Source organism: Apis cerana, linkage group LG5, assembly GCF_029169275.1.
Source record: "Apis cerana isolate GH-2021 linkage group LG5, AcerK_1.0, whole genome shotgun sequence".
In the NCBI taxonomy this organism is placed as follows: domain Eukaryota; kingdom Metazoa; phylum Arthropoda; class Insecta; order Hymenoptera; family Apidae; genus Apis; species Apis cerana.
Genome location: NC_083856.1, coordinates 3,564,930 through 3,585,562, shown reverse-complemented (window position 1 = coordinate 3,585,562; position 20,633 = coordinate 3,564,930). Strand labels below are relative to the sequence as shown.

The 20,633-nt window shown below is 25.3% G+C and overlaps 1 protein-coding gene and 1 long non-coding RNA gene across 6 annotated transcripts in view; one reads left to right on the top strand and one right to left on the bottom strand.

The window, feature by feature from the left end:
- The window catches only part of LOC108001352 (protein doublesex), a 90,114-nt gene that overhangs the window by 30,245 nt on the left and 39,236 nt on the right, over positions 1–20,633 (bottom strand). The gene's annotated exons all lie outside the window — the stretch shown is intronic.
- LOC133666183 (uncharacterized) lies at positions 9,791–18,779 on the top strand. 3 transcript variants are annotated; one of them, XR_009829936.1, is made up of 4 exons: positions 9,791–10,177; positions 16,135–16,676; positions 17,032–18,071; positions 18,398–18,779. It is a non-coding gene; the product is annotated as an uncharacterized LOC133666183 (long non-coding RNA). The 3 variants fall into 3 exon arrangements; XR_009829934.1 differs by lacking the exon at positions 9,791–10,177 and having other exon boundaries at positions 15,657–16,676; XR_009829935.1 differs by lacking the exon at positions 9,791–10,177 and having other exon boundaries at positions 15,657–16,676; positions 18,388–18,779.

The following is a 20,633-nucleotide window of genomic DNA, read 5'->3' as shown; positions in this document are numbered from 1 at the left end:
AATTAATAATTATTCTTAGATAAAATTTTTGGTTACACGATATTAAAATACCGGCAATTACTATAACATTATACGCAATTACGATCAAATTACATCGAAGGATACGCGTGAATCATGCAATGATAAGAGCGTTAGATAAAACCGTTGCAAGTTGTGCATCTAACAGAATGATTGACTCTTTCGTCCGATAACTATGCATGTGCGCGAATATACTATCATAAATGACTGCATGTGCAATATGCATACATTGTAACTTCTAATGTCAAGGAAAATTCACGACTTATGCTTTCTATGTGCTACATTCTATGCACAATCGCATACATATGTGAATACATGGTTGTGTGGAAGAGTATCTAGTGGATCACGAGGCGTGATCGCCTCGAGAAAACTATATTAGCGATGGGAATGATACAATATCGATCCGTGTAATTGAAATCGAAATTTCTCACGAACAATAATTGTAAGAATTTAGAAGAAAAATGTGACAAATAAATAAATAAATAAAGAATTACAATAAAGAATAATATGATATTATGAAAAAAATCAAGACATAAAGATCTTTTTAAGTTGTTTATTATTATCTTATAAAATAAAAATAATAGATATCTGTTATAAGAATATTAAATATTCAATTCAAAAATTTATGATAAGGAAGTTTTATTCAAAAGATATTTTTTCGTTAATGGTTATCTTATATTTTTAATTTCTTTATATAAGTATTAAATATTTCTATAAAAATATATATAATATACAATATACATATACACAAAAATTGTACAAATTAAAACATAAATACTTTTAATTAACATACGTTTTTCTATATTATTAAAATACTTATAACACATACTAAACATATATATTAGATAAGTAATATATCAAGAATGAGAAATTTTTTAAAATATATCAGATACATGCATCAAAATATGTATATGTATTACATTATGCTCCTCACTTTGTTTAACATTGATAACGAAGAGCAAATATTAATAGGGAAATAAAAAAGAATAATTGATATACGAGTTCAATGAGATACTCGTTGCACAAATATAAAATTTTTTGCATAAAGTTTTACATTGTGCAATAAAATCGTATATTTTTTTTTGATAAAAATATTAAATATTAATATTTTTTAATACAATTTTATATGAAACATATCTAATCAATTATATATATATATATATTATTTTATTTTATGATCCTTACCATCTTTTGAATAAGTATTCTTGTTAAAAAAATACTCGTTGTTTGTATTAAAAAATTCAGATATGCATATATTTATTTCTTTTTTGTTTTTAAATAATTTTCTATTGAAATTTTATTATTGCAAGAAAAGTAATTTATTATATAATTTAATATATTAAATAAGATTGATTAATAAAATAGAATACAGACAAATTTTACAAACAAAATGGACAAATTATTAAAATGATTATCTCATTTTGTTGTATATGTAATACATTATTAAATTAAATCAGAATAATTGCCACAAAAGAATAACAGTAATATAAAATTTACAACACTATTATTTTCTTTCATAAATAAGCGTAAAACAAAGAACATTTTAGTGCGTCTAACGAAATTTTAAATATGTTAGTAATTACCATAAATTATTAGTGATTCATACGATACAAGATAAGTACACCTTGAAAATAATGAACATATAATCTTCAAATAATGATACATAATAACGAAATCGAGAAAATATTTCTAAAATAAATATGTTAACTTATGCATCGTATCTAACAAGTTTCATTTTGTATGTTTAAAGTATCAGTAAGAGATACTGGTTTCTTTGAGGAATAAATAAACGATAAACGAAAGAAGCAAGATTTATAGAGGATCTTTCGATTTATAAATCGAGGATGTTAGTATCTACTATTCAACAGCTTGTACAAATAAACGAAGAAGTTGAAGTTGTTGGCTAGTATTCATCAAACAAATGGGATATAAATCTTTCGCAGAAGGACGTAATATGGAACTATAGTTATAAGTACATATATGAAAATATATGAAAAATTATATGCACAAGTTATAAATAAAAAAAATTATTAAAAGATGTATAATAAATTTTTTGCAATAATGTTCAGTTAAAACTTAAAGATTCATCTCTACACCTCTTCCACGAAGAATATACGAGAATATACGAAAAAAATTTATATAAATAAGAGGAAATTAGATAGATGCACAGAGAAGAAATGTTATAAGAAAAAATATTAATTATACAATAAAGAAAATTCCCTTTTCGTAATTTTAAAATACTATGATTGTGCATCGAATCAATAATCGAATCATAATAAATAATTGTTGAATTATCTATCAATAATATTAATTTACCAATTAATCATTAGTTGATGATTAATTAATAATCCAAACATTTCTTTAAAAAAGAAAAGAAAAGAAGAAAGAATCAATAAAAAAGAATTTAGCGATTATTTATAGATGCATTAGATGCAATATGAAATTACATCTCGAACAAATGATAATACAATAATGTTTTTAAATTACGAAACGAATAATAATACCACGAGTAATTTCGAATAAACTAAATTCTCCATTATTTGCTCATACCATCCGCTGCAAATAGCTATCGCTCATACAACACACCGATTGTTGCGACGTTTATTTGTAGAAATGCACGTGTCGCGTTCCATCCTTTTTTAACTTGCAAAGATACATCTCGCTTTATCGCGTCTCCTTGTTCAATCTTGAGCTCACGGTTATGCAAGCCTGCGGCGAACATTGCCAATTCTCGGCCAGATTACGTCTCTGCTGTTCGAAGATCGACGTTACATACAGCGTTTTCCTCCATTATCTCTGTTTGCGGTCATCCCTTAACCGATATTTATCGTTTAATAATAAAAATTGGTCTTTTTCGATAACAAAATACGTCGACTTTTTTTTTGTTGATTATTACAATCGTGCAATTCATTCTTTCATTAAGATAACTCAATTATACTGTTACCACAAAATTTGCATAAGTATGATCTGCAGGCGTTATATGTTGTCTGGCTGAATGCTCACGAATATCCATTTTTGACAAATTTCTCAATTTCCAGAGATTCGATCATAATGTACAAAAAACAAAAAATAAAATAATATGAATATGAATCATTCGAAAGAATTAATAAACTTCTATCTTTTGAACAATTTTTCATTTCATATTAATGCTTTTGAAATAAACTTTTGAAATAACTTTAACTTCTGTGTAATTCATAATCATATAATGTGAAAAATAATATTTTAAAAAAAGATTTATTTCTATGTAGATTCGCTAAATAAATTACATCTTGAATTTAAAAATTAGCAGAGCGATTGACTAACCTTCAAATGACAGATTGACAATGACATAGGCTATAATTTTGAATCACTTATGATCTATGATAGGTACTATATAATATTATGTAATATACAATGTATGATATATGTCTTCATGATACTTTTTTCTTATTTTTTTGAATAGATTTATTCTTCTGGATATATATTTCTATGTAAATATATTTTAAAAATAGTTTTTTTTTTAAATCAAAATTCTTCGTTATTATAGTACTAAAGAATTATTCACGAAAATGAAAATAATTTTAAAAAATATTTATTCATCAGTGATCCATTTAAATTTGAAATTTGAAAGCTCGAAGATTGAAGAAACTCATTAATTCAAATATAAAAAGTCTTAATTGATTAATTATTTAAAAATGGAAAGAAAAGAAAAAATATACCGAATTGAAAGTTTTAAAAGCAATTTTCATGAAAATTAGATAAATTAAATAAAAATCTATATTTTTTAAACAATTTTGAAATTAGAAAAATAATGAATTTTTTTCTATTTTTCACATGAATTACAACATAATATTTCTATTTCAACAAAAACCAAGATATTATTGAAAAAAAATGATTTATTTAATATTTAAAATAGTTTAAATTGTTTTTATGCGCTGTTTATCCTTGTTTTATTTAAAACGTCATTTTTTTCTAAACTTATCTCTATATGTTCTTCGCTTTTGATTTCGTTCCACTTTGGGACGAAGTATTTCTCGTAACAAAGACGTCACCAGATTGATCGAGACGTACTTGATCTCACTATATAGGTCGGTATAATTTATAAATCGTTTAGAACTTATTACAAAGATTAGAAATTGACATTGACATTAAATGTACATATTTATAATTCGTTTTTAACATTTTCCTCGATGCTTTGATAATATTAATTGTAACTTATTTCCAATTTGGTTTCTTAATACCTACATATCTCTATTTAAATATGTTGATGAGTAATATAAATAGAAATTTATAGTTTTATTAATTATTACACTATATTATCATTCATGTCCGCCTTTACCATATGAATTTTTTCAGATAAAGAGAAGCTTTAAATAGAAAGTGTTCTTTTTTACGATCATGTGAAATTCTTGAAATTAATTTGTATAAAATTTTATATACATTTTATATTTCTATTTTATTTATTTCTATTGAAACTATTATATAAACGGATGTAATAATAATTTACTTTATATATAAATATTTTTTTACGTACTTCCATAAAATTTAAATTCAAATAATTTGAAAATAATACGAAGTATTTATTTCATTTGAAAGAATGTTTCAAATCAAACAAATTTTCCACTGATTATATCCGATTAATTGAACAGTTATTTTGTCAAACATTGAAACATAATGAAAAAAATTAAAACTTTTTATAGAAAAATAATATCACGTATAAAGATCGAAATTCTCCAACCTGTGCATCGATTCTTGCTTCAAAACAACTTGTATCTTGTGTGATCGAACTATTTGCATACATGATTGATCGTATTCACGAAACAGCCGATAATAAAGCTGCAATCAGCGAGGACACTTTAACCGAGATAAACAAAGTATTAAAACGGGACACTTGCTCAAAGAAATGGGATATACCAAAGATTCTCGAGGCGGCATGAATCAAAGGAAAAAATTCGTGTCTCAAAGCTGCAAAGTAATTTTGTTTAATTCCCAACGACCGATCGATTTAATACAGGTGCACGTGTATAATGAATGATTTTAATTTTAAGGTTGGCTCCATTGAATTATAGTATAAATTGGCATTATTGCGCTGAAATTCTCTTACCAATTTTGTCTCTTCTCTGTATAATTTCTCGAAAAAATATTTAAAAAATAATTATCGAGAAAAGGAATTCGCTGATTTTGATGATTGTGAAATACGCAATCAAAATTACAACGACGAATGTCATAAAAATAGATATCTGTTAAATAAGAGACTAATTCGTATTATTATAACTTCAATCATTGTTGGATTTCGCTTGTCTAAGGATTGTTTTTTATTTACTTTACCATTTCGTGAATTCTTTGGATCCGTGAAATGTCCAAACTCTCTATGAATAATACATTAATAACAGTGCGATGATTTCTACGGAATATTCAAGCATACGAGATATTTTCGTAATCTGCAGATCTGAAAGATTCCTATTCATCAATCATTTTACTTCGATAACATAAGTCCTGGTTTATAGCAACAATATCCATTTTCATGACGTGATCTTCCTGTTTTCAAAAATGAAAGACCTTTTGTAATTCATGATTTAATAAATAATTAATCAGAGAAAAAACTATCCTTAAATCTGCTCAAATTTATCTAAGATAATATTCAAGTCTTATATACAATTTACATATCTATTTAACTTATGTATATTTGTATCTATGTATTCGTTTTAATCTGTCTAAACATAAATATTATAAAAAAATCCAAGTATTAAATATTATCAATGAGTATATAAATAATAACAATATAATATAAGAAAATATGAAATGCATAAGATAATCCTTTATTGTCTCTATAACAAATTTCAATAAATAAATAACGAATTAATTAGAAAACGTATATTATCTTATATAAAATCGAATAATTTAGACACAATAATCCATCTAATGATTTCTCATATATATATATATATATATTGAACTTAGATTTATAAGAGATAAAGTCAGTAGGATTAAAGTTAGTCCTCTCTTTATTAATCTTTAATTTCGCAGTTAAACGAATGTCGGCTTAAGAAACGATCCGACTTGGATTAATTTGATAAAACGAAAGGGAAGAAACATAAACTGGTACGAGCCAATTATTCCTGATATCCAGGGTAGTATAAATATTATTCGTAACGTATGCATTTTTAAAAGCCCGACGTAATCACAAGATCGAAAAAACGCCTCGAACAATTTTTATCCGGGGTAAGATGGATATAACATTTTGGAACGACGCAAGTAAGGCGTGTCGGATAAGAAAAACAAGTCTGGTCCACAACTCATACGCGTTTCCATTATTTTTATTATACAGGTAAAGAAAAAGATGTCTTAAGGAATCGTTCGTAACTTCGAGAGGAAAGCAGTTCCAATTTGTGACAATTATGGCAAAAATATGTAAATCGATCGATCTTTTTATAATTCATATGAGATAGTATTTTGCATCTTAAATTGAGAGGGGAGAGATTCAATAAACAATAAAATATGATGTACATAATGCTATATATGTGTGTACAACGTAAATTTGATGCAAATATGTTTTATCAGCTAATATGTCTATACTATGTCAAGATCAAAAAAAAGAAATTAATAATTCCCTTTATAATTTTCTTTAACACTGATTTGAATTCTATTTAATTTGAATTACTATATTTCCATTTCATTAATATAATATAGTTTTATTTTTCTTATCGTAGTAATTGGTAATATTTATTATATTATTTAGCATATTCAATAATTAAATTTGTTCGTTTTAAATTAATTTTAATATTTCAAGTTTTTTCTAAAAAAGATATCAATTGAAGAAATGTAGTAGAAAATATTTATTTCGAATAACAAAATTGAAAATTCAATGGAATAAATAAATAATTTTCTAGAAGTTGTCTTCTTTTAAAATTTCAGAGTGATTGAAATTTTTTAATTAAGTAGAAATTATATATTTTAATTGTATTTTATGATATTTATTTATAATATTAACCTTCGTATGATCTTAAATATAAGAAAGATATCTTCCAAGAAATTTTGTCCTGTCAAAAACAAATGATTTATTGAAAATAATCTAATTGGGTAAGGCATCCTATATATGTATACATTAATATATTGTTACCGATTTTGATTAATGTTAAGTTATAAAATTGGAGCTACAAAATTGGAAATGGAATAAGATACGATAACCTGACCAATTCACGTGAAAGGTAATTAATAAATATGTCTGAAAGGTGCTCAAGGTAATACGAGTTTAACATATAAATTTCATATTTTAAGATACCTATATCGATACCTACATACAAGAGTTTTTTCATTGCGAAATGATAAATATTAAAGAAGTGCAAGTAATATATATTATAATGGACCACGTTCAATAACCATGCCATTTAAAAACATAATAAATTTTTGAATTGGAAATTTTCAAATTAACTTGCCTCATGTAGATATAAAATTTATGAAGCGTGTTTTTAAAGTTTCAACGAATATAATGATTTATCATACCAATAGAAAAAAATCATTCTTCGTCAATTGAATAACAGATTAGAATAATATAGCACAAATACCATTCTATGTATGTAACTGGAATGAGCTTTCACAGATTAAATAAGAGCGAATATTACAAATATAGAATCGAATAATTTTAATATATATATATATATAATATAATATAATTCATATTAATGCTAAATGAATTTAATTAATCTAATGAATATAATAATCTAAATATGTTTAAATATATATTAATTGCACGTTTGAAATAGATGGTTAAATTATTCAATATGTCAAAAATGTCAATAATGTCAAAAAAAATGAAATCTTGTTTGAAAATAAAAATAATGCAATTATATGCATATGTGAATAGTGGCATAAACAACTTTATGTTAGAACATTCTTTTTCTAATACTTTCTAGATAATTCTTAATAATAAATACCTAGTTGCGTCAGACATCATATCTACAGATAATTTATTTACATTTCAACATTCTTTATCGTGCTTTTTTTCAACTTATGCTAGTTTTACAATTTACATACATTAATATTATGAATCAATTTTTTCCTAAAAATTTTGTTTTTCTTTTTCGTGTTTACATATTATTTTTCTACAAAAAATATGCATTTATATATTACAAAAATTTTGTTTTCTGCTTAAAAAGTTAGGTTTTTCGATATTTTCAATAAATATCAACATTTTTGAGATATCATCTAATGAAATATCATTTTAAGCAATATGTAATTTTATTTTACAATTATCCATAGATGTGTTTATATCTTTAATTTGAAATAATTATTTGAAATAATTTAAAACGTTATTTCAAATAATACTATTTAAAAAGTGTTAATAAAAATAGTAGATAATACTAGAATTTAATCCGGTTATATAATATATATTGTAACTTTTATTTAAGATTATTTTATTCTTTTAATTTCTTTTAATTTAAAAAAAAAATAATGACGTCGTTCATAATTTCTTCCTATTGTATTATTTCATTGTATCTTATGAAAAATACAGTACAAAAGAATGAAAATCTACTTACCTATTGTTATATAAATAGTTGTACCATTCACAAAATATATTTAGTATCCAGAATAACATCAAAGCAAAACTTCCTCTATGCATCTATTCTATAGATTATTATATATTTTATGTGAATTCCAATGAGTAAAATCTCATATCGTGAAAATAATTTTTATGTAATTAAATTACAATATTTTTTAAAATATTTCAAAGTTTTCAAAATTATTAACATCTAATAAAACTGTTTCTTAAAAATAAAATATTGTATTTAATATTAGAATTGTAATATATTATGATATATAAGAAATATATAAAAAATATCTATAAATGACATAATTTTATTTTAAAAGTATATATCATACAGATATAATTCCTTTTAATTCCTCGAATGTTGTGCAGATATGCTATTTTATTAAATTCAAACACTATTATGTTAATCTTCTATTCTTATTATATTGTTTTAGTATATACATTGAATAATACATAATATACAAAAATTTTCCTTAAAAAAATTAATCAAATATAAATATATATGTACGATATGAAAAATGTTTTCGTTGATAACAAATGTTTATATAATTGGATTGGTGCTCTGTATCAATTCAAATAATAGAAACTTAGAGTTCATTTAATTAACTATTGACGATAAATGAAATTTAAATAAATGAAATTCTATTCTATATATATATATACATAAAAGAAGTTGTACATGTTCAAAAAGACCAACGAAAAAATCGACCTAGTAGACCGTACTTAAACTTAACTTACTTGTCACAGTTGATCTTTTAAGTCTTCGATAATCTTCTCGAGAATGTTATACATTTCATATTCTCGAGATATTTCAAAAGATAAAATTGTCGCATACCGATCATTTATCTTTGGATGCCTCGTTTTTCATACAGTTATTCCTAATCGAAAAAATCATCGACATCTATCACACAACACAGCCAGCATACTAATGCGAAAGATGGATGGAACGAGTGTTATGAGCGACCGCGCAATAGCGCTCTAATTATAACGCAAGTAAAAAGAATCTCGTCTTGATCCTGAGCGAATCTGGTTGTTAATTCAGGCGAGAAAAGTTGGACTTGTAATGGAGTGACGGGATGCAAATTGGCTACGTACTAATCGGAATCAAGGATAGCTAACTCATCGGTGAATCAGCGACGATGATTGAACCAATTTCATTTCTGATTCCAATTTATAAAATACGAAATCATAGCGATTCGACAATATGCTTCTCTGCTATATATATATCTCTTTTCCTCCATCGCTGGTTGAGCACGCTTATTAAGCCGGTTATGTGACCGTGAAAATAATCGTCTTGTTAGATAGTCGCCGGTGGTACGGTGTGTAACTATGTACTTAGCGCGGTGAATACAACGTTCTAAAATAGAAACGACGTTTGAACACACGGCTTCCTGACGATTGTCAGTGTATCAAAGTGCAACATTCGCGTGTTGCGAGCCGTAAATGATATTGTGTAGGTGAAAATCCGACCCGCCTCGATGCCTTTGTATTAAGCTATGTACATATTGACCAAGTGTAGTGTTCACGAAGGAAAGTAGCATCTACGTTAGATCTATGTTGGAAATTAAGGCAGATGGCTTGTGAACAGTTATTATAGAATTGAGCCAAGAAAATATATAGTAATAATAACGAGTAAGTAATTTATGAGAATTATGAATGCGTCTTTTGATGTATTCCCTCCTGGACGATTGTTGTTCATAAGAGTGCTATAATGTTAGTAATTATGAGTATAATGTTCAAACACAGAAATGTGGACAAAGTATAATAAATCTATACGAGGAATAATTAAATCTAGTAATAAAGATGATTTTTTATTATAAATTATATTAGAGGTATATTATTAGGAGATATTATACAGAGAGGTTATTAGAAAATATATTACAGTTGATGAAAAGATATATTTTAATATGTCAAATTTAGAAAAATTTGTATTATTATAAATTTTATTAAATGTTTCTTCCGTGGCTTTCATTTATTTTTTTTACATAAAGAAATTCTTTGAGAAATTAAAGAATAATTTTCAGAAGTTTTCTTTACGAGTTATTGCAATAAGAGATTATTAATACAAGTGCAATATAATATATTTGTATATGTTGCCGAGTTTCAACGAAAATCATAATTCTAATTCATTAAAATCTTATTCTTAAGAGGAATTCAAATAATTTTCAGAAATCACTAAGTATATTTACCTGTTCAAAATAGCCTTTGTTACAAAATTACAAAATAACCTATAAAATACAGTAAACTGTATTAATAAAGTTACTACATTTTGTATTCATTTAGAAACACGTTCTAAGAAATAGATAACAGAACATAATATTGATAAGAAATTAATATTAGATATAGTGTTATTATTATTTGTAAATATGATCTATCAAAATCAGTTCAATACACGTGAAGAATATTTAAAACCCATCTTTGCTCCATTTAGCTTTAAACATTAAAAATTACGAAGTTGAAAATTATTAATAAAGAGATTTATATAAAAGTAATAAGTTTGTTGATACAAAATGTAAAAAATAAAAAATATATATATAAACAAAATTTTAAAAATAACAAATCATTCGATTAATTATTTTTATTTTTGATAAAATTTCTAAAAATGTATAACTTGTAATTTAAATGTTATTAATTCTCTAATATTAAATTAATTTATTATGCAAAGAAGTCTTGATAATACGCATTTCGCGATATTAATAATACTAACACAAATGTGAACGCAGCATTAAGAAAATGTAGGTGCTGTTGTTCCGCACGTGCACACGCCAGCGGACGTGTGCACTTCCGACCTTTACACGTAACTGAATTGCGAATACATTTTGATTAAAAATGTATTGCGCGTCCGAGCGACTAACAACAAGTTACGATTGCATAGAAATTGCACAAGAATTTCTTGCATGTTAAATACGATAAATAGGTGCAAATGCGTGGAATTTGCCAACAAAAATGCTTAGAAGTCAGAAGAATTATTCAGTTAAAACGAGAATAATTTAAAGAGAAAAAATACCGTTATTAAGTTAAGATTTAAATTTGCAAAGTAACGAAAAAAAAAATTATTTTGAAACAAAAATAAAAAAAAATATATTGAAATCAAAAGTATTATTTATATTGCGTTTTTTTTTAAAGTTTACAAAAATGTATGTAAATGTTTCTTACACATACACATATATAAATATAAATATGAATTTTTCAGTAAATATTTATTTTTTTAATATAATTATTCTTAATATAAAGTACATTAATACATTAATTTTTCAATACATTTTTCTTTTTTTTTTGTAGAAATTTTCCTCTTTCCGTTTATATAATTTTCTTATATAATTTTTCAATACATTTAACAAGCATGATTAATAAAGAAGACAACAACACGCTTAACACTTATCTACATAACGTATTTGCATTCGTATATGTGTGCGCTCCATGCATTTGTACCCGCACAAGTTTACTGGTTGAATAGTATAGTATCAAATTGTCTAATTTTAAAGAGTTGCACATCGATCATAACGATATTATTTATGTACATCTAATCCTAACGAACAGTTATGCTTAGATATTGCGAATAAAATGGACACTGTCTGCGAGTTTTGTCGTTAACCAACGTATCTCGAGTGGCAATAGTAAATTGAATTCATCTCGACACTTTACTTTTATGCATAACATGTACAGAACAGTCGAGAGCCAAGAAATGAAATCCTGTTTTCCAAAGAGAAGCAAATGAAACGTGCTCATATGACATAAATAGATATGGCGAGGAACGATTGAAAGCCGGCCAAGAAGAGATTGAGAAAGACTTATAACGTGAAAACATTGTATATGAAGCTTTTAAAGTGAAGACGTGTCCCTTAGCCATGCATGTAGAATTAGAAACAAATAACGAATGAAGTACATGATAATCAGTTTTCAACGAACAAGTATATTTCCTTGTTATTGCTTTTTCTTGTGAAATTTGAAAAAGAATTTTTAACATTAGCTAGAAGAAGGGAATACTATTGTATTAAATTTTTTTCTTATTTTATTTTCGATTTTATTTATGTGGAGCGTTATTAAATGATTAATGATACAATTAAATAAAAATAAAATTGAAATCAAATTGAAATCTATAAATTGATAAATTAATAACAGATTTTTTTTATAGAGAAAAACAAATGATTGAAATTAAAAACAATTTGACGAAACAAAATTGTATCTACGTCTAATATTCACTTGTTTTCACTACTCTTTTCGCGTATAATTTAAATCAGATAAAAATACATTATGACAAATATATGCTTTAATATATCTCTTTGTATTAACTATTAAAATATAGAAACAATTTAAAAAAAAATTTTAATTTGACTTTCAGTTTTTTTCCACTTCTTAAAACAGGAAATACAAAATTGATTGAAATTTAAATTGATTGAACGTGTGATCAACCTGTTTCTAAGTTCATGGTAATAAACGTATGTAGTAACTATAGTAAAAAATGAATATTTACAAGTATTAACATATTCGTAATTTAATTCATGCAAATTTGTATCCAATGTACATACAAAATGTTAATATATTCATAAGATATTTTTGTATCAAAACAAATAGAAAATTTATTATTTACAAAAATATCGATTAAAACTTATTTATTAAGTTATAAACAATTTAATGTTACATTAGATGAAGCGAAACAGAAATAGAGCAGTAACAGAGACAGAACGGTCTCGTTCTATTTCTGTCTCGCTTCGTCTAATGCAAACTTCAACTGCTTATAACTTAACAAATAAGCCTCAACCGACCAACCGGTATACCAACTTTTGTATTTGCTTTGGCCTCTAGAATTAACCCTCGAAAGATGTTCCAGGAATATAGTAACATCTTGTATATATACAATATATTGCTAAGAATAAGTTCACTGAGGAAGAAGAATAATTCTTTTTACCCATTTAATCCACAATTCTATATATCAAACTTTTTATTTCTAAATTCTCGAATTTATTATTTTATTATTTCTAAATCTATTACTTCACTATTTTTTAACTTCTCTTCTAAAAAAACGATTTAACGATTATCTGATATAAAATTTATTATCTAACATAAAATAAACAAATATTTTATATCTCGTTTAAAAAAAATATATCCAATAATTTTCTTAGGTACAAATAAATTTCTAAGAACAATCAAAATTCCTTCTTTCTCGTTGCAATTTTCAATACGACGATTATAAGCGATTATCATCATCCGCGACTGCCATGATAGCCGTTTGGTGATCACTGATGAATCGAAAATTTCAAGCCATTTTCCGCTGATTTCGTTTCACCTCGTCATTGACGGAATTAGACCCACTCGAGATTTTCCGCTTAGACTGTACCGTAGAGATCGAGTTCGCCTATCCGGATTCTCTCGATGTCTTGTACATTAGCCACTGGATTTGTAACTGTTGCACACTGTTGCAAAAGCTCGTGGTTTATTCGTGCACGCATATGTGCGTCACATTAAAAGATGAAAGGAGATAGTTAGGCTGATGAAGGCAGCCAACAGACAAGGATGCATGGATCGCAGACTGGTGGCGTCTAGATTGACGACCCATGGATTCGTTTGTCTTTTTCTGTGTAACCAGACTATATCTGTGTATAAACTGCAGTCCATAATTATATCTAGATTCCTCTTCTTTCACCTTGCAATGGGCATACCAGATTCTTCCGCAAATATTACAAAATTGTTGCAAATATAAAATTTGTACAATCTTCTTTCTAATTATACAGGTTAAAAATAGATATTTGATAGTATACTAATAACTTTTTTTTCGAAATTTTTTTGCATGGAGTATAGATGTGTAAAAGACACGACAAACCTGAAAGACATTATATGCCATACAAGACACATGCCATTCGATCAAGATGTTTCTACAGTTATATGTAATTTGTATTTTGATGTTTATATACAACTTGAATTGTAAATTATTCATTTTTTCTTTGATTTTAAAGCTAACGGTTATTTCATGCCTTAGAATTTTATTCATCATAAAATTATTGGTGAAGTCAAGTATTTATTATTCATAATAATTCTCTAACAATTTTCTCTAATTTTCTTCAAATATCTTCTGAAGAACGTTCGACACGATTGTGATTGATGCGAATGATGATGATATTTTATGCATCTAAATTTCGGAACTAACAATTATTAGAGCCTGATTACTATATCTAATATAAAAAAAATGTAAAATAATTTGAAAACTATCAATATATTAATATTATTATAATTAGTATTGCAAAAAATTAATTCTATATTAATTTTATATTTATATATATATTATATATTATCACTATCTCGGAGAAAATAATAATTATGACAATAAATCAGTCAAATTAATAATAAACTAATTATTAGTCAACCGTATAGAAATGGTATATTAAAACAGCATATATGCATAAAATGACTTGACAACTTGACACAATTTCATTTCTGCAATTCATTTTTCACTTAAATGAATATACGCCTATTTTGAATGTAGATAAATATAAATTATAAGTTATCAAGCTAATCAAAAAAATGTATAATATAAATAAATTGATATAATCAATATGTTGAATTTTTTACACGTTTAAATTATGTGCATGTTAAAATATACAAAATAGAAAAAAAATTTATTCATTTTTTTATTATTTAAATTTTATTTAAGAATTTTTATATGTCTAGAAAGAAATTTTTAATTTTCAATTTTTAAAAAAACTTTAGTTTTTTTAGTTTTCAAGACAAAAATATGCTGATGTGAAATTTTATATTAATCGTATTAATATAATTTTAATTTTAAATTTATTGATCATAATTTTTTAATTGATGATAATTTTTAAATATTAAAATATTCTTCAAAACTAAATAAATTTTAATTCAACATGAATTCTAATTTTTTCCATTAAGAAACAAAGAATAGTGTATTATATTGTATGCAAATTTTTACCGGATTTGATAGTTACTTTAAATAAACTGATTCTTATGTTTAATTATGAAACATTGCGAAAAAAATTGCAAGAAATGCAGAAAATTTATTTAATCATATTTTTGCAAGTTCATCATTTATTATCATTTATTAATTGCACATATAAATAAAATATAATATAACCATCTATCTATGTTAAATGCCAAAAAATTCTATGAAAATATTTCTCGTGTAAATTTTTATATTTTTTTATGAAAAACTATAGAAAAAATTATAAAAAATTGAGAATATATTTATCGAGCAAATATATCGAAAAATATATAAATTTCTAATTTACACATTTACAAAAAAAAAAGAAGATATACAATATACATTAATAATTAAAGAAAAAAGATATAACTTTTGGTAATTATTTACTTAAAAATGCAAAATATTGATCGTACATCTCATTATAATATTCTGAACTTTACTTATTACGAGTTCATGTTTGTAATAATTTGCAATACCGAACAAAAAATCAATTTTCTACGAATAAATATCAAAATATAGATAAATGTTGTAAGTTTGTACACATAACGTTATATATCGATAGATATATTCGTTCTCACGATGAAGACTGTAAAATGTTCATTATATTATACAACTTTCACGGAAACATTTTTCCTCGTGTTATCGCTTTTAGGATACGGTACTAATTAATTACTAACTTAAAAACCGATATGACGATTAATTAATGCGGGCCAACAAGATATGCATTGGTAAAAATAAAACATCACGCAATTAACGTCCGCTCGAAGGGAGAGGTTATAAGTACCTCGATAAATCATGATGCGGACACCTGTCGCGTGGTAAACTGGTTTCAGAGCACTGTCCTTTCGCGCCAATGCAAAATTCCAAACGAAATTTCAGCCTTCTGCTGTGCACCATAAGGCAAGAAAAAAAAAAAGAAAGTAAAGAAAAGAAAGAAAGTTCGTTGCACCGAACGAGAAATTAATATAATAAGGGGTTAAAAAAACGAGAAAATTTGTTCGATTAATCATAAAAAAAAAATAAATTAAAAAATTAGAAATAAAAATGAGAGGAATAATTATACGATGCACTTTACCTAACAATTTTAAACAGTTTTGACATGATATGAATTTTAACTTGAAGTAAAATCGAAAGACAGAGGACACCTTCTGAATCTGAATCTTATCACTGTTAATTTGATGATGATCTGGACAGGTAAGAAACTTGTACTTTAAGCATTTATGTACTTATATCCCCTTATCGAGGCAAAGATTGATCATTAAAAATTTCAGCGATTCTCTTCTATTTTTATTAATTTCTTTCAGGAGAGAGTTCCCATTTCTCCTTTATTTATCCCTCGCATTTTTTTTTGTATCTTTTGAATCGATTTCATTATTACTATAAAGTTATCACCATGCATATCAATGAAACGAGATCAAACTTTTTAATTTGTTTTTACTACATAGATGGACCTTAAAACATTCCAAGAATAATACGAATAATAATTTCTTTTAATAGAACATTCAATATTAAATTAATTTTCTTTAAACTTCATTTTTTAAAAATTTAGAGAGATGCATTGGAGTATATTTTTTCGTTCATTGACAATGAAAATTACTCTTAGATAATCATTTTCAATATATTTGTAAAAATTTTACTCTCAAAGCAGTCGTAATAATGTCAATAAGATGTTAAACAAATTAAACTGATTCGAATCAATGAATCGTTCCATAATAAGAAATCGTTCCATATAAGAAAAATGTAAGTATCCTCAACACCATTTATTATTATTAATCTCAGTTTTTTTTTCTTTTTTAAGAACTATTGTGCAAAGATTGGATAAAAAGTCAGCGTTATATTTGAAGACCTTTTCATTAAAAATACTTCTTATTAGACCCGTCCTCATGAACAAGCTCTCGCTTTTATGCGACTATCATCAAATTCGCTTTATCATAATTTTTATTACTTCCGCACGAGTAACGTATAGGCTAATCATCCAATGTGTGGGGTATTCGAGTAGTCATGGCGAGTTGAAAGAAATTGGATGGGTCAATTAGACATTTATTTTGAAGTAGATCTATAGTAATAGATCAATCTAAAAGATAAAGATGAAAATTAAATCAGTTCATTAATAATTTCTTCTTTTCCAGTTTCTTTTTAATCACACTTTGTATGTAGGCGATGATAATTCGATATTTTTAGATCATCTTAAAAAAAAATTTTGATAATACTAATTAAATTTTGAGATTCGAACTATCCTTCATTTTGAAACTCTCCTAGATCGAGTGATACATATAATTTAATTTAATCTTCTCTAATATATGCAATTGATAAATTTCTATTTCATTTTACAGTTACTATCGTGACACTACATTTACATTTCGTGATTAATACGCAGTATATATCAATGCATACAATGAATGACCTTAAATAGACACGAGGCATTATCGTTAATGCACTTGTTCACGTTCAAGAACCGCCATCAGTCATGATCATCTGAAGATTGAGCCTTTGCAGTACCAACGTGTTATTAATTTCTTGTGTTAATGTTAGCTCATACATATAACTGCAAAACGTGTACATATGATTTTATTTCCCAGCCTTGGTGAGGTAATATCTATATAGTGTATATCAATATTTGTCATGCAAAAATATGTAAACATCTATACCAGTATTAATTTCTTTTTATTAAAATTTTTAACTCTTCCAAAAATAATAATGAGTCACGTTTTTTTTTGTATCAGATATTCATTAAAAAATATTAGAACTATAATAAATTTAATATATTGGAAAATATTTCAAAAATTTCTTACAATTAAAATAAGGAATAATCTTTAAATATTCTTATTCAAAAATATTAATTATGCATGAAATATAAATATTCTCTCCATATATTATAATGTATTTAAAATCTTTACTATTTAAGTCTTTTTCAGATATATTAAGCTACAATTCTGAAAAAAAACGACAACGAGCAAGCATGAAAGTTAAAACTTAGAAACCCGATCTGCTGGGTTCTCGGTAAAATAATTATATCAGAGATCCAAGTGCAACCAATTTGGCTACATATACTTTGTGCATTTATCAAGAATGCAGAACGTTGCAGGTGCATGTTAAGTTACTGAAAGGAGAAAAAGAGAATTGCATGCGTGCAAGGCCACATATGCATGTCTTTAAAATCGACACGCATGAAACCATTGGAGTCTCGATAACAATGTATATCCTAATTAATCGGGATATTTTTATAAGTAAATATATTTTATAATAGGATTTTAAATAATGTTTTCAAATATGGAATAAATATATTTGTAGATCTAATATCTGTGTATTTATTTATAATCTAAGTTCAGCAAAATATACAATTGCTCTAATAATAAAAGATATAATAGATAAATATAATAGAAAAAGGAAACTTTTCTATTGAAATTAAAAAAATATCTGATGAAAGTTAATCATTATATAATCATTCAGTTGATTTATTAATTAATTAATTTTATTGGTCATGATCAAAAAATTATCTCTCGTTCATAACTAATGAATATATTCATATTCACTTTCGGAATAGCCAATGATCATATGTCTTCCCCTAAAAGGAAAGCATCCTTTTTCTTTTGCTGATGGGCAACTGCATCGATTAAAAGGCATGCCTTGCACCTTCTGCCATGAAGATTGACAAGCAACATGATAATATAGGAACAAAAATTTTGAGATGGCTTAAGTGGATCTGTCAGGATAATGGAAGAATTATTTAAATAAATGAGACAAACTCTTTAACAGTGATAAGTGAATTCTGCTTTAAATATTGCATTTAGAGAAATGTGATTGAGAAATATTATTAATGAAATTTGGAAGTTAGAAAGTATATATTTTAGATAAATTCTTAAAAGATTTTCAAACAATTATCAATCCAATATTAATTATTTTTTTCAAGAATTTAGTTAGATTTCAGAATTGCGAAAATAGATATATAATGATGGATTGAAAAAATATATTGGAAAATAAAAAAAAATAAGATTATAAATATTCTTCTATAAATAAATAATCTTGCTTAAGCTATAATTTCAATTTGTTCTATTTTATATATAGGAATAAAAAAAGGCTATATTGAAATCTTATCATTTTTAATTAAAATGATCAAAATACTTCAATCTTATAAGAAGAGATTTACAAGAATTAGAATTAGATTTTCTCTTCTTAGAATTATTAAACACGAGTTTATATTATTCTATCAATATATTGCGCTGATTAAGATTTCTAATGAGTGAACATGAGGAAAAGACTTGAACACTGCCTGATTTCCGTGAAAGTAAGCTAAATTAAACGTGTAATTAAATCAATTAGATAGGACATTATAGGTAATTACATAGTTGATTCACGGGAAAAAATTCATCAAAATTTATAATCCGTTTTCTAATTCAGTAGAGCGCAAGTCTATTATTTTTGTCAAGTAAATTTAAATTTACAACTTTAAATTTGTAAGTAAATTTTAAATAATTATGTCGAAATAAAAAAAAAAGTTTGTGAATGCAATATATGCTTGCAATATTACATTTGATCGCATTAAAAAAATATCAATTTTCATTATTTATAGTAAAGTAGAAAGTTGATTCCCTTCTCTGCTAATTATTTTAAAATTTATAATATATAACTTGATCTATTTTTTTTAAATATATATATGAGCCACATAAAAACAAAACTAAAAAATAAATTCCATGAAAGCTATTCAGAATTAAATTAAACTATATATTGGTCTTAAAAATTTTTTAAAGCATTTTTTTATATCAATCGGCCTTCTAAATGATATTATGACAAGTTTATTGTACAAAATTTTATGCACAATACTTTGATATTTATAATCGTAATATTATCTTTAAAAATAAATTTAATATATATTTCTTTTTTAATGACGTGCATTGGAATACTGATATATGGATGAGGTTAACAGATACAATAGAGATTGGCTCGTTGATTTTTTTTTCTTTCTTTCTTTCTTTCTTTTTTTTCCACCAAGTGAAATTCGAATTCGATATCCAACCTGTTTCATATCAGCATGAGGAAGGAGAAGCATAATGAATAAAAAATAACCTTCAGTATTTCCGCCGGCATTTTAAAATGTCGATTCTGATATGCGCTTTTTTTTTATTTCTCATTTATTAATGGCGATTCATCTGG